This window comes from Prinia subflava, chromosome 1, assembly GCF_021018805.1.
Source record: "Prinia subflava isolate CZ2003 ecotype Zambia chromosome 1, Cam_Psub_1.2, whole genome shotgun sequence".
NCBI lineage: Eukaryota > Metazoa > Chordata > Aves > Passeriformes > Cisticolidae > Prinia > Prinia subflava.
In genome coordinates this window covers 115,391,864-115,407,223 of record NC_086247.1, presented here as the reverse complement: position 1 = coordinate 115,407,223, position 15,360 = coordinate 115,391,864, and the positions used below count along the sequence as shown (strand labels likewise).

The 15,360-nt window shown below is 42.5% G+C and overlaps 1 protein-coding gene across 1 annotated transcript in view; it reads right to left on the bottom strand.

The window, feature by feature from the left end:
- THRB (thyroid hormone receptor beta) overlaps nucleotides 1-3,596 on the bottom strand; it is a 170,356-nt gene extending 166,760 nt beyond the window's left edge. Inside the window, exon 1 of the mRNA XM_063408881.1 lies at nucleotides 3,558-3,596. The gene's annotated coding sequence lies outside the window, so the exon portion shown is untranslated. The remainder of the gene's footprint in view (nucleotides 1-3,557) is intronic.
- Between the last annotated feature and the right edge of the window lie 11,764 nt (nucleotides 3,597-15,360).

Sequence of the window (15,360 nt, the reverse complement as noted above, 5' to 3'; positions counted from 1 at the left end):
ATTCACCAAGGAAGTGGGCAGAACTCATAGTAGCATTTATATAACGCAGGTCCAATATCTCATTTGAATGGTAGCCACTATACATTTGAATTATAGCCACTATATGTCAGACAAATACAACATTTTAGCTAGTATGTTGAAAGCTTTGTGTGGATCCTTTTCTTCCTCCCATTATTAGTTTATTAATCCATTAATATAAAAAAACAGGAAATGTTTGGAAGATCCTGCATATCTCTATCTGTCTTTCAGCCTAAGTTCCTTAGGTTCCTCAGGTTTCATTGGTTCCATCTGTTCTTCCTTACATTTTTCTAAACTTGTAGAGACAGAACAGATTACGAGTGATATTATTGTTTCCCCCTCCCTAGCACATTTTTTGAAATGCAAATGCAATAACTGTAATGGAAGTATTAAGAACTTCATAAAAACAGTGAAAAAAACCTGGTCCATATTCAGAAAGCCAAGGTCACACCTAAGTGGAAAGTTTATGTCAGGATGTATCCTAATGTAATAAATCTTTTGTTAGAATGACTGCCATTATTTATGACTGATTGCAAATGGGGCTGAATTGCTTTGTTGACCTGCAAAGGTCAGGAATTTTACTCTGTTTTTTCTCTGCTTTTATTTATGTAATGCCTTTTCTTTAGCTGTCTATATTCTCGTAACTGCACCACATTGTTACACACAATTTGTCCTTCTACAAAAGCTTTCCTTCCTTTCTATTCATAGTTTGGTTTGTTGGTTGGGGTTTTTTTTTCTGTTACGGTGTCAAAGACCCCATTAAAAATGCTGTATTTCCTTTGGGTAGATGAAGAAATTAGTTGCCCCCTTTCTTTAGATAAAATGCTGGTCTGTCATGGCCTAGAAAGCCCAGCTTGGTACAGGATAGCTATTAGGCTGTTCCTGGTCTGCAGGACATCCTGTAACACAACATACCTCATAGCTGTGTACGTGCTGCTGTACAAGAGTGGCTGAACCTCAGCCCTTATCACAGTTTCCCCTTCTGGCTGGTAATCCTTTCCAGGAAGTCACCTCACAATCTTTTGTCTTCCTTTCAGGTGTATATAAAATTTGTATTTTCCTTAAGTACCTTTGGTTTCCAATGCCCCATAAGGGAGTTTCAGGTCTTCCTCCTTAACTTTCTTGGCCTTCCTTCTGATATCCCCCTGTCATGGCAGGTACACCATCCTATATCAGCTGTTTTCCTGCTTAGTCCTTTTTCTGGAAGTGCAGCCCATAGTACATTCAATAATTTCTCAGGTTTCTCCAGAGTATCTTCATATGCCACGAAAATAAAACAGGAAAGTCTCAGGATCTGGGGTTCCAGCTTTATCTGCCATCAACATAGCAAGATGGACCCAAAATTCTCTAAAGGCACAGTGTGGCATCCTTCCCTCCCATATAAAGGTCTCCAGAAACGCCTGTAGCAGTTCAGCTATCTACTCATGCTCTGTTTCCCACTCTCTATTCCTAATCCTTTTCCACAATTTTTCTCCAAGCTACCTCTCTTTCTGTGTCTTACTGGGGTTGATCTCCAGATTCTTAAAATTCGTGTGATGAAAATTAATGTAATTTATCTCCTGCATTTCAGCTTCTTTCTGAGTAATACTATCCCATGTCTTTTTTGTTTGTTTCTCTTAAGCTAGTCAATTTACTCCAATATTACTGTCTGAAAATGTTTGTGTTACCTGGAGCACGTCAGTTTCCTTTTAATAGCATGTTTCCATCATTATCAAAGACATTCCTTTTGATTTAACTTTTTTTCCTGGCCCTTTTTTCCTCAAAACATTTTCATTGCTGCTTTTTCCATTAAAACAAAGTATTGTTGTATTAGCAGGTTCCCTTTCTTTCTTTCTGCTAGGCCTCATTTTTTAAGAGATTTCCTTTTTAAATCTGAGACAGTATGTCTTTCTTCATTTCCCTAATAAATCCTGATACCATTTCCCAAGCCTTTTTTCTTAACAATGCCTTCTCATTTACTCTGTTCAAGTTTTATCTCAACTACTCAGTATAAATTTATATTAGAATCTTTCTATTTTCAGTTTATGTTTATTGATTCAATGAGAAAGGCCAAGACTTTAAACTTTTGTAGCCAAGCATGGTGTTGTGCTTTAAATTCTTGAGTAAGTCTTACCCCTTTCGGCAACTTTGCCTGCACAGATTGAACTTCTTTTTAATGATACACAGTATATCTGTTTTCCTTTGCCACTGGTTTAGTGTCTCAGTACTCTGCAGTTTTTTCTTTCGGGTATACTTTCTGTGGGAAAAGAAAAATCTTTAATGTGGGAAAGAACTGTGATTTGGTTGTTGATGTTCTGCAAGTGCTTGCTTTTAGTTGAGGCTCTTTCTGCTTTCCCCTGCCTCCCGATTGCCCCGGGGCACAATGTCACCATGCTGCCTAACCCAGCAGAGCGTCCTGCGCCCGCAGTGCTCACTTTGCCACGTGTTTTGCCACTGTTTTGGTGAGAAAAAGCCCTACCTCTAATGGACAAAGACTGTGCTATGACAGAGAGATGCAAGACAAAGAGCCAGGACATGCACTCTCCTCAGCTCTGCCACCTGTTGCGGCAGGACCTATGTCACTCTGTATTTCATTTTCTACATAATATTGTGTGTTAGTTTGTTTACATCACTCCTGCAGAAGCATCCCACAGGACACCCTATGCAACTCTATGCTTTTGGTGTGGTGTTTTGGTTGTTTTTTTTTTTTCTATGAGGGGTATTGACTGGAGTAGGAGGCCAGTAGCACCCATTGAAAAAAACCCTAACCGGTTCATGATCCTTTGTAGTCACATGTACGATTAACAACAGCCTTACTACATTCGCAGAGCGGTCCTTACAACTTGTTTCATTTGTCAGCTGGTCGCAGCGTGCAGTCTGGAATGCTAACACACGGCCGCTGCCATCTGTGACCCGAGCTCCCCAGGGTTTCCCAGCCATCTCCCATTCTGCCATCCCAGCTGAGCTCAGCGCTCCCACACGCGCCGCGCACGGAAAGCGCCTGAATTCCCTACAGAGCAGCCCGGCCCCTCCTGCCAGGTCCGAGCAGTTCCCAGAGGTGGAATGAACTCCGCAGAAGCAGCAAACACGACGTAACCCCTCCTGGCGCCTGTTTTCTTGCCATGTAGCCAGTAAAAACGCAGGCACGGGGGACACTCAGCAGCTGACGCTGCCCTTGCAGCTCCAGCCCGCTCCTCGCCGGCGCGGGGGGCCCGGGGCCGGGAGGGGAGCCCCGGCAGGTCTGGGAAGGGGAGGGAGCGGCACTGCCCGGTCGGCGGCACCGGGGCCTCCCCGCGCCGGCGGCAGGCCGGGCCGGGCTGCGGGGGCGGCCGGCGGCGCCGCTCCCGCCCGGCGTCTCTCCATCCCCGCCGGTGCGCGGCCGCCCCGGCCCAGCGCCGGCACCGGAGCGCGGCCCGGAGCCCCGCCCGGCCCGCCTGCCGAACCCCGCTCGGGCTGCCCGCCCCCAGGCCGGCCCGGGCGAGCTCCCCTCGGCCCCGTCCCGGCGGGGAGAGCGTGCGGGGCGGCCCCGGGGGAGCGGGGAGGGACGCGGCGCGTCTCACCTGCCACAGGCGAGCGCCGAGCGGGAGGCGCCGGGGCGGCTGCGGCGCTTCCTGCGGCGGGAGGCGGGCGCTGTCCCCGGGTGACCCCGCGGGGGGGCGGCTGCGGGACGCGGGGCCGGGCAGGCGGGCGGCTCTCCCTGCGGCGGGAGGAGACCGGGAGAGGAGAGGAGAGGAGAGGAGAGGAGAGGAGAGGAGAGGAGAGGAGAGGAGAGGAGAGGAGAGGAGAGGAGAGGAGAGGAGAGGAGAGGAGAGGAGAGGAGAGGAGAGGAGAGGAGAGGAGAGGAGAGGAGAGGAGAGGAGAGGAGAGGAGCGGGGTGGGCGCGGGCAGCGCCGGGGCCGAGCGGCGGGCGGGGAGCGCTGCGGAGCTGCGGCCGAGATAGCGCGGGGCGACGGGGACAGCGCGGGGTCCCGGAGCTCCTCACGCCTCTCCTGAGCACTTGTGCCGGCTGGGCCGGGGATGGGACCTGCAGCGTGCCTGTGGCTCGGCGGAGAGAGGCCCCACCGGCCCGCGCCGGCTCTCCGCGGGCGCGCACCCTTTCCGCACGGCCAGAGCTGGCGGCGAGCGGGTTGTGTGGATTGCGGCGGGCTGGAGCGGGGCGGGCGGGGCCGTGGCTGCAGCGGAGCGCCGCCGCAGCGCTCGGGGCTCTCGGCGCCCGGCCCCGCTCCGCAGAGCGCCCGGCACGGCAGCCGCGGTTGCGTAAGAGCGGCCGCTGCGCCCGGGCTCGGAGGATGTGGTTGTGCAAACACCTCCTGGACACTGGGCACTGTCTGTCGTACAGATTGCAAAGAAATTTATTTGTTGTGGGTGGTTTTTTCTCATTTTATATTTGTTTCTATTTTTTTTTTCCTTCGCACCACTGTTCACCAGTGGCCAGATGTGGAGGCCGACCTATGGATCTGATAAAATAGACATCCCTTTCACCTGTGAGGTTTTCAATGTCTTGTTTCTTTCTGTTTTTCTCTTCTCTACCAGCAATTTTTACATGTGATGAGGCATAAAGGGAAAGAAAAAGACACAAGGACGTAGTTTAAGTATCACAGTGCTGCCTGCGTTAGAAATGTAAAAATAAGAGAAATACCTACATTACTCCTACTAGGGGATGCAATTAATTTGACTAGACAGCCTCATAATATCACAGCTGAGAGAGGAGAGCGGTTCAAAGGCAGTAAAAGGATTACAGCCCTATCCCAGTTAGTATTTAAGCTTCTAGGACAGTTACTCTATAACGTGATTCTGCTCTGAAAATGGGATAGCACGTGCTGACTGTGTTTGAATGCTTTCTACATCCTACTTTGGCTCAGCTTATATGTAGATGTTAGCAGTGAATTACAATCCTGCGAAGCCAGTTGGGATTTTCCTTCCAAGTAATAGGATAACTATTTAAGTTCAGTATACTGAAATACATTAAAAAATATCTTCTATACACAGTTCACTGTCTTCAAGTCTTCACTAAAGAAGTGTATTTTTACTCAAAAAAAAAAAAAAAAAAAAAAAAAAAGCATAAATCCTGTCAATCCAGGTGAAATGTGCTATGTATTTAAACAAATGTAAATTTGGTCCTGAGTCCTGGCAGCACACTGCTAGAGGGTCTATCCATATCAAATTCAGAACCTACTGTAATGATCAGCTGTCTAGAAAAGTTTCAATGTGTTCTAGAGCCCTAAAGAAGAAGCATTCTTAGTCTAGAGAGAAAAAAAAAAAGTACTTTAAAATATCTAGGGCTGATGAACTGAAATACCATTACCATTTTTATACAAACTTAGAGATTTTTCAGCAAGCAAATATATGTAAGATGTCCTATGTTCCTTCTGTACAGTTCCTCTGTACAGAAGGAGGTCTGTAGGCTAGGACTGTAATAGGCCAACAAAAGATGCAGTTCCGTGCTTTGTTAATGAGGGAAGGTGAGGGGAGTGATGAAAATGAAATCCAAAAATCAATGACAAAGGAGCAAGGTCAAGGCAAGTAAGGACATGAACTTCACTTTAGCATAGCAGGTCAAGAGAAGCAAGCTGCATAGGGGTGTTGTAGACAGGAGCACAAGGAGGGACAGTGATCATCAGGAAAGAAGTGTGTCTTCAAGACCTTTCCTGAGATACATTTTAAGTTCCTTGGGTTTTTTATATGGAATCTCTATAGTTCCATCCAGCAGCAAAGAATGGATCTAAACTATACAGGATTTTACTATTGATGCTGTTTTAGTCTTCTCTTTGCTAAAGGACCAGACAGGAGGACACAACTGACTGGAGCTGAGAAGAACTAGGAAGCATGTTAGAGTAGACAAGGCCCAGTGTAATGAAAAACAGTGTCTGGAGCAGAGTCTGCAATTTTGCCATTCGTGTTTCCCACTAGGCTGTCACACTATTTTCTAAAATGATGATTCATTTTTGAAGCATACAAATAAAAATTACTAGAATTGTCTTTCTGTACTTGCTTACAAAAAACGAATATCTTCTCCTGCAGATTTTGCCCTTAAAATTTTGAGTAGGGTGAATCTACTGGAAAAACTCCCAAGCAGACAATGCAACCAGATGAAGCAGCTGCTTAATGCATGCAGGCATTGCTTGAGTTTGTTTGAGCCATTGAAGTGCTCTTACCCTTCCATCCAGCACACAGTAGCACCCGCTTTGCTGAGTCATACAAACTCAGAGGAATTCACAAGCAACCTCAGTTTTCATGACCTGAATTTCATAGAAGCCCATGTAAAGGGCAGATGCTTTCTGAGGTTCTTCCTCAGTTTGGAAACAGCCACTCATGGCTTCCTTCTGCTCTGGGAGCCCTTGCTGTGGCAGGGGGGCATGGGGAGGTTGGCCAGACCTGGGGGCCACCAGGACCCTCCTGGCAGTAGCCAGGTGGGCTCCACGTACAACTTTTATGATCTTCATGGTGGGGAGTCCTTCAGGGTGTTCAGCAGAAGATGTCCTTTTAGGTCTCCCTATATGCTTACACGTCTGTATGTACTTTTACCCAGTACATTCTTCATGTTTATTACCAACTTGTATTGCTGATACAGCTATCTTCTTCTTTGTTTTTTTGTTAATATCTTATAATACATGCTGTTAAATTTTGGAAAACTGGTTAGAAATTCACTTATTTTAAAAATTACTGTTTTTCCAAGTTTAAGTTCTCTGAGTATTTTATCAGACTTCTTAGATTACTGCCTATACTTCTGGTAGATTTCCAGCTTTCCCATCCATCTGTTCAGATGAAAATAACATGAATTGAATATTCAGCTCGTTCTTTAAGCTGTAGATTGTCAAGGACTGAATCTTCTTTAAGCAGATAAATGCAGCTGCTGCCTTGCCAATTTGTGACATGATTTCATTCTGGATATCCCCACCAGCTTGCATATTACTGCTAAGGTATGGAGAGTTTGGAGAATTACTCATCTTTGCACTCCTTTGCATTCTAAAGCAATGCTTGAATTTTAGGTTTCTAGTTGGATTTTTTTTAATATTATTGTCATTAACCCTATGTTTACTGTCATTCTCAGTAGTGTTTAAGGTCACTTTTCAGGATGATTTTACATGTCCTAGTGGATACTGAACATCTAAGTCTCTAGTTGAATAAAATTTCAGCATATGCTGAAATGCTTTTGAACCATTTAATGTCTAATAGTCTGCCTCTAAAATTCACTTTTCTGATAGTGAATCAGTAGCAACCCCAAAACATTTAATACTTTGCACTGTCATTTTTGTTGATGAGCATTCATATTAAAAACTCTGGCATCTCTTTGTTCCATACAACCTTGTTCAATTAATCATCAAGCAGAATATTTATCTCATTTCACTTAGGCTTTACCTGTGCGTGTTGCACCTGGATATAAAGCTGTGTTGATATTCATTTCTTTCCTTGATAAAAAACATTTCTCAAGATACAACAAAATATATCAGAACAGAAAATACCAAATGCTTCCGAAAAATGTGTGTGGTTTATATCAGTTTTTGCTATTCACTTGTCCTCTGATGATTGCTTTTAAAGGGTGCTGATACACACTCTGGACAGTTTAAGTAACAACAAATAATAGAAAAATTCTGACAGAAAAAAATATGCATGAACAAGGGAAAAGGCCCTTCTCTACACTAGCAAAAAAATTAAGCCAGTGTTTAAATGGAAAAAGATGCACTCTAGCTTGCTAAGGCCGTGTGCTGACCAGTCACAGGTGAGATCACCACACAGTATATAGTGGAGCTAGGAGTAAATTAGTTATCTCTAAGCCAGCAGTGATCCTGTGGGGGAAATATCTAATAAAGTTCACCTGGACTAAAGTTTCTGCTATGAGCTTTGCCTCAGCCAACTCACCATATGAAAAGATTTATCCACCAAGAAGAAATAAAGGAGCAGACAAATTTTGGGCAGGTCACTTAATGGGCTTTTCTGGTATTGTCGCTGAAAGGATATAGGCTTAAGAGCTGAAAAAAAATTGGAAAGGCAAAAGCCCTCAGCTGTGCAGTGGCTCTCATCCAGTAAACGTGGGCTGCCTGGACAGCTCCTGTCCTCACACAACTCTGCCTTGGCCATTGCTTCAGCCTAGCAAGCCTCCCTCTCACCTTTCCAGTTACCTCTTTCTCTTCATGTGATCCCCAATGAAATCTGCAAGAGGTAATACTAAGAGACTAATTAACCCCTAAGTGATCTGGTTTTTTGCACCTGCAGGAAGGCATGGTTGTTCGTGTGTCAAAAGATGGACTTCAGATAGTAAAGAAATGTGGGTTTGTGACGTTTCCAGTAGGAACATATAAAGCAATTTCATTACTTCTTTCTGATCCAAAGCACACTGAAAATTTCCATTGCTATCCTTCTGTTAGGGGGCCTCATTGGTTTAAAATCATTATTAGGCATGTGGTGGTTGAAATGGCAATTTTATTCAAGAATTCTTCTGTAGTAATATGCTGTTATACATGTTCTAAGTGCCCACATGGCAGAGGTCCATATGGCATCCCCTTTTAAGCAAATTATATATAGCTGTGTTTTTTCTTATAAAACCCTGAAGGAACAGTAAGGAGGAAAGCCTTTCAGCAGACACTCATTCTAAGCTCCACCATTTTGCTAGGGGGTAAGGGATCCGTTTCCCTTAGGAGAAGACATAGTTTGTTCATTCACACTGGGACCCAGTAGGGAACAGAGTCCTCTGTAATGGGAAGACAGAGGTAAAGCACAGCCACTCCTTGTGTTTGATTCTATTTTCTGCCCATCTTAAATGACCCATGTAATGAATAAAGAATTGTTTAAATCGAGTAGTACACAAGCAGGTTAGGTCAATAACTACTAATAGCTGCCAGTCTGAAGTGCTGATGAATAAAATTGGTGCTGTCATTTTAGAACACTTTTAAAACCATTGCACAGACAAAAGTACTTCCCGGAATAGATAAATTCCTTTACTACCTGATGATTAACACTTTAAAGATTCAGAGAGCCTTAGTGTGTTTTTGTAAGAGCCCAAATGCCTCTTGGGTTGGCCAGTGGAGAGCTGACGGCAAATATAAGATTTTAGCAGTAGCACTTCAAGATTATTTTTAAAAAAACAGAAACAAAAATCAACAACCAACAGCTGAGGCTTCTTGAGATGTACTTTTGACCAACCTAGTTATACATGAGTGTATTCTTTTGTCCTGTCTCTCCTATTTACTGCGCTGATTTACTGTGAGCTTTTAAGTTACCTTGCAGATTCCAGAGAGTGAGCGCTGCAAGTAGGTTTGCATCACACCTAGCCCAGAAGCTTACACTGGAAAGAGACCTGGAAAATGGCTTTTTTATAGAGTGAAAAAGAACCATAAAAAAAAGTGAGAAATGTGGCTTATCAAGTCTTTCAAACTATGATACAGAATGGATGGCTGTCCTGACTTCTGATTGCGGTCACAGTCCAGCAGCCCCTGTTTTTTGAAAGGTGTCTTGTATGCAGACAACAATGGACATAGTGACTCTACTCATTCAATGGGAACGTGGTCTCTTTAGGTAGGACATCAAGATTGTCTGGCAAAACAGGATCAGGAGAAGAAAAGGCTTTGCTATACCACACCACGTCTTTCTGTCTTTTCAGAATCTTCTGGTTCAGGTCACACCTCACAAAGTGTTATTCCTTGACAAATCTTACCTTTTTTGTTACTATTTTTAAAGGCTCTGTGGACAATTAGTAAATGTTTCCATGGCAATCATCGACAGCTTCTTATGGATGAAGACAGATTTTAGCATTCATAGACAAAGACTCCATTCTTCCCTTCTGGTTTTAAAGTATTTTTGAGACTAACCAAAGAGGATCATGTAGGAGTATGCTCCGTTATTGTAACAATACCGCTGTGAGGATATTTAGGGAGGTCCAAGTTAAAAGTAGTCTATTAATATCTTAAGCAGCCATGCTAAAACCACATTCAGATGAGATCAGAGTGTATGCAAATCCCTGGGTTTTCTGCTGTAGAGAGGGAAATATCTTATGTTCTTCTTTCCTCAACTGAAGCTGCAACCAGAATAAAGTCAAGGCTCCCCTGCCTTTGTACAGCACCCAATTCTCATTGGCCCCTGATGTCTCCTGGAACCAAATAAAATCTATGATAAAGTAACCTAATAAGGGGGCAAAAGGGCACCAGCAAATTATCTTAGGGTCAGAGACACTGTGAAACTATAAATTTAATTATCTCAGTTGTTCCAGAAAAAAATCCCTGAACTGTTCATTTTCTAGGATAGGAAGGCTGACACTGGTCCAACAAGAAAAACTTACACTTCACATGTAGAATTTTTTGTCTGTGCCAAGATCAGTGCTCTACTAGAGTAGACATCTGGGATGTGGAAAAAAACCCACCTCTGCCATCCAAAATAGGGTTAAATTCTGGAACTCCAAAGACGACTAACAGTGTGAGCCCTGAACAGACTAAATTAGTGCAAGAGTCAGTAATTTCATTTATTCATTTTGTTTCAGACAGACAAGATGCAGTGAGACACTGTGCAGATACACTTAGTTCTCACTTTTGAAATGCTCTTGAATGGTCCAACGGATATGTCTTGGAAATGAGAACAGCAGAAACAAACAAACAAAGGAAAAACATGTCAGGTTACTTAAAAATTGTCAAAAATAAAAAACCTGCTCATCCCTCTTCCACAGGAAAGTCACTCGATAAGAGCATCCCTTTGTGAGGAGAAGAAAAGGACAAATTGCTGACACTCACAGCAAAGTGAAGTTCTGACTGCCTAACCATAATAAGCCACCCCAAACTCAGAGTTTTGACTGAAGTGTCAGTCATATTCATAAATTACTTGACTATTTATGACTAAAAGTATAAGGTTTCTTTATCAACTTACGTTTCTAACCATCTTACTAACATAGCTTCCTTTTTTCCATTTTACGTAAATAAGAGATAACTTTTTGCAACTGCTACATATTATAAATAGTCCTCCTTGACTGCCCTGACAACATTCAGTATATACTCAGAAGGGAAACATAAATTATTTCTGAACTCGTGGTATGGTGTGTTTTCCAGAACTACTGCATTTTTTACGATTCAGCAGGCTCTGCAAACATGCAGGAGAGTTATTTTGTCTCCCATGTCATGGGTGAGTTAAGCCTTTATGTAAGATCAGTTCATACTGGTTCCATAGGCCCCAGTGTTTACTGTTCAGGGAAGCTGAAGCACAGCATTTTGCTGTATCTTACCAGCAGTGACATGGCAGAGACTGGTGCTCGAAAAACACAAATTTTGTTTACTCTTAAAAGTGACTTAAACACAGATGAATCATGCCACAATTTTTTAAAATAGGAATTTTTTCTCTCTGTGATAGAATGACTTTTTGTTAAGGTTGCAAAACTAATGAAACCACTTCTTCCTACAGGAACTGCTGCAGTGCACAGACTGCTGTACAATCATGAGCACCCACCTGAAGCTTCCCAACAAAAAACTGAAGAGTCTTAAATTTTGGTTGCACAGGCTGCTTGGCTTCTTAGGTCAGTTTGTTTGTTTACTGAGAGCTGAGTATTAGGACTAAGTCTTAAGTGTATATATATTTATATTCCTTTGAAAAAGCACCTAAAACCCTCTAAAAGGTACTAAATATATGCATGTGTATTATATACATGTATACATATATATATATATATTTGTGTTTTTCATGAAAGATGAATGTGTTCCATCTTCTTCCCAGAGCTGTTTAGATAGTTTACAGGTAGACCTCTATATTGAGAGGAACCTTATGTTCTAGAAATAGAAATGAATGGATGTTGTAGGAAATTTATATTAGCCCTCTACCAACATGTTAAAGCAATCTTTGTATCTGTGTTTCTACTGTTCAGCATTGTCCCATGTGTGCACTGGAAAGTTTGTCTTGAAAGTTAAGGCTTCAAACCTGCATCACTTCCAGCCCAGTTTACAGTAGGAGGTACCTGTAGTTCTCTTGAGGTGATGCCAAATGGCAACACAGTAAAGGCCAGTGGCATGAGCACCAAGGGACTGCAGTAATATTACCAGGATTGCCACCAGCTTCCTCTGTCTCCTTGCACAGGCTTTTAATTCACTCTGTTTCTTGTTTTCCCTGAGAAGGAAAGGGAAGCTGTGGAAAAGGAACATACAAAACCCAATAAATACTACCAATGTAATAAATTCAGATGCATTTTCAGTCTGGTGCCAGAATCTAATACGTAGGTAAATCAGTGAATTGAAAGAGCAACGAAATGCACCACATTATTTGCACAGAAAAGGCAGTCGAAACAATTTGAATTTTTGGAAGTTAACCCTACTTATAATACTGCACAGTGGTGAGGAACCAAGGTAAAGTCAGCTCTGGCATCTATTACTAGACAATAAACAAACAAAGCCTTGTAAACAATCTTATAAATGTGTTAAAACAAAATACACAGAAACAGCCATAGAACATCTGAACAGGATGGAAACAAAAGAATTATGTAATAATTTCAACACATAATTCTCAAATTAGATCTGCATGACATGCTACTGTGGTTCTTTCACAGTAATAAACAAAGGTTAATACTGATGGCAAATGCTTTTCTACCATACTCAAATTAGTATTAAAATATACTGTTGCTGCATTTCCAAATCATTAAGAGTATTACTGAGAAGACAGCTATAGAAAAAAAGAGAAAAAAACCAAAGGAATAAAATTATTTCTATGCTATGCCCTTTTGGAGGCAGCTTTTATGATTGTGACTAAGGATACAAACAATTTAGCAGTTTCCACCATTCAATTCCCTCAACTGATGTTTATTCTAAATAAATAATTCTTTGGTGTCTCTGTGTGTTTTCTTCTCAAGTGTGGGCTAAACAGAGGTGTAGTGAAAAAAATAGTTCCCACGTTGACTGCAACAGGCTTGAGTTTCACCCGAGTGATCTTAACCCAAGTGTGCATCTCCCTGTCTGTGAAAGCACTGCTGAAATTTCAGTTCCTTCATTTAATATTGCAGGCAGAAATGCAGATAGCGGGTTAAATTTCAACCCCACTGAAGTTAGCAGCAGGCCTCCTGCTAGCTTCACTTACATGTACAAAACACAAACATATGGCTGAATTAGGAACAGAGGAAAATAAGGAGGAACAGAGGAAATGCTGTCACTGACTGAAAGCAGAGTGGGTGGGCAGCACCCAACCTTGTCCACACAGGTTTCCATTGTAATTTTCTGATGGACTGGAAGAGCTATTTCTTCTTCCACCTAAGGCAATGGCTTGTGTCTAACAGAGCTAGCAATTACTGGCTGCCAACATGTCAAGAGAATAAGGAGTTGGAACAGCTGAAGTATGTAGTGAAGGCTGTGAGAGACCACAAAAAGGTGAGGTGGAGAAAACCAGTGGGGTTCCTGCCTGGAATGAGACAAACTCAGAATGACAAAGCTCAGCTGATTTCCATGTTGCTGTATCTGCCCACTGCAGAATGGCATCACCACTAAACCTGCCCACAACTTTGACAGTTATGAGAGGAGCAGCCTCTTCTTCTTCTTCTGCAGACTTGTAAGACACACAAATATGCTGTATGAAGTCCAGTTAGAGAAATGGGTAGATAGATTTTTAATATTTCTAGTTTTAGATTATATAGGAACTAGGGCTTCTTGGGACTCTGTTATTTTAAACAAATGGTAGATTGCTACTTTCTCTTGCATGCATAAAGCTGTGTCGTGATGGAAAAATAAACACATGGTTGAGAGATTTCTTGAACTCCTGTATGGTGGTTAATTTTTCAACAGTTCTTTTAATGGCTTTGAGAGCATAATACAGCAGAATCCACGAAGAGTCTACTCTCACTGTCAGTTCTTCATCAGACTGTTGAAGAAAATTGCATCTATCTTCCAATGTTTTAATTTTTAGCTATGTTATTTCCCCATCTCTTTCTGGTCAGTTTCTGATAAATTGCAAATTTTGAATCTGTTTTTTTAACCGTCTACAAAAGCATGGCTTTTTTAACCATGTTTGCATAACTCTCCATCTGACTGACCTGCTAAATTCCTTGTCCCAAAAGACATACAGAAATGACCCATTTTCAGTGGTGTGCCAACTCTATACTTAAGGACTGCATAAATTTGCCTGACAAACCACAAACAAGCCCTGAATTGCCTCTTGATAACCCCTGGATTTTTTTATTCTGTTGGAGTGAAGCTCTTTTTTTTTCTTTCTCTCCAGAGCAATGGAAAGAAAAAAATAGTAATTGAAATAAATTGGAAGGCTTGATGTCTTAGGATTTAAAATCCAAACCCAGCTCAGTTACATGTGGCAAATCATTTTTGGTTTATGATGGGCTATGGATAACAGTAAAGTTTTCATACTGTTCCCAGTGGCCAGATATTCATATCCCAGACCCACCAGTGTATCTGAATTACTAGCATGCTTTTTGGCAACCAGGGAAGAAAGATTGCAGGCTGAATGGGTGCCAAGATGGATGTATAATGTGGGCCAGTTCTTCAGGAAAAGTCTGCTCCAGCCTCCCTGAGTGGACCAGACATTCAGCACTGCAATTTGAGGAGCTGCAAGGGGGCAAGGGGGAGACTGCCTGTGCCTTAGGCAGAGCTTCCCATTGCTTTCTTAGGCAGGGCAGCTTCCTATAGGATCCTGCAAAAGTTTGGCCATTGTTGCTGCAGCCTCAGTCCATGTGTTCATGTTATTTGTTTGCCTGGAGGCTTGGCAGTTTATTTTGACTCCTGCTAGCTCTGCCTAGACCAGAGGAAGTGGAATGGTTTCTGTTATTTCTCTCGTACAGTGTCAGAATCCATTGTGTGTGTGCAAAGCTACCGAAGGCGATCTGATTGCCAAGTGTTTCTGGTGGTGGAACTGGCCTGCTCATTGCAACACTCTGGAAAAACAAGAGAAAGAATCCAAAATGACAGTCAGCTTCTTAGCAAGTTGATAGAGCCAAGTATTGGCAAGTTAATACATTAGGACTGAAAAGAGAGATAGCTTTCCTTTCCACTTATAAATGTGATATGTTTTGTCTGGAACAAATTAGAACAATATAAAAATATGACTTGGTTGTATCATTTTTCTAGCATCACTTTTTGGAAAATAGATTTGTAATTTAAGGTGCATTGTGGAGTCTGAGAGCACCAAGAACTTGCCAGTTCACCACAGTTCACCATTAGATTGCTTCACCACAGTTCACCATCAGGTTGCTTCACCACAACCAAAAGCTGAGGAATACAAAGTCTTGTTGATCAGGTTACCTTCTGAAGCTTTATTTATTAATCTCATTATGCAGACTTGTGAGAACATGATGGGAGAAGATATAGATGGGGAGGAAGCTTTTATCTCTATAGTAAATACAAATAAGAAGATAATATTAAGCCTCTCAATGGGTCCTGCTGGGTGGGAGGGATGCACCACCCC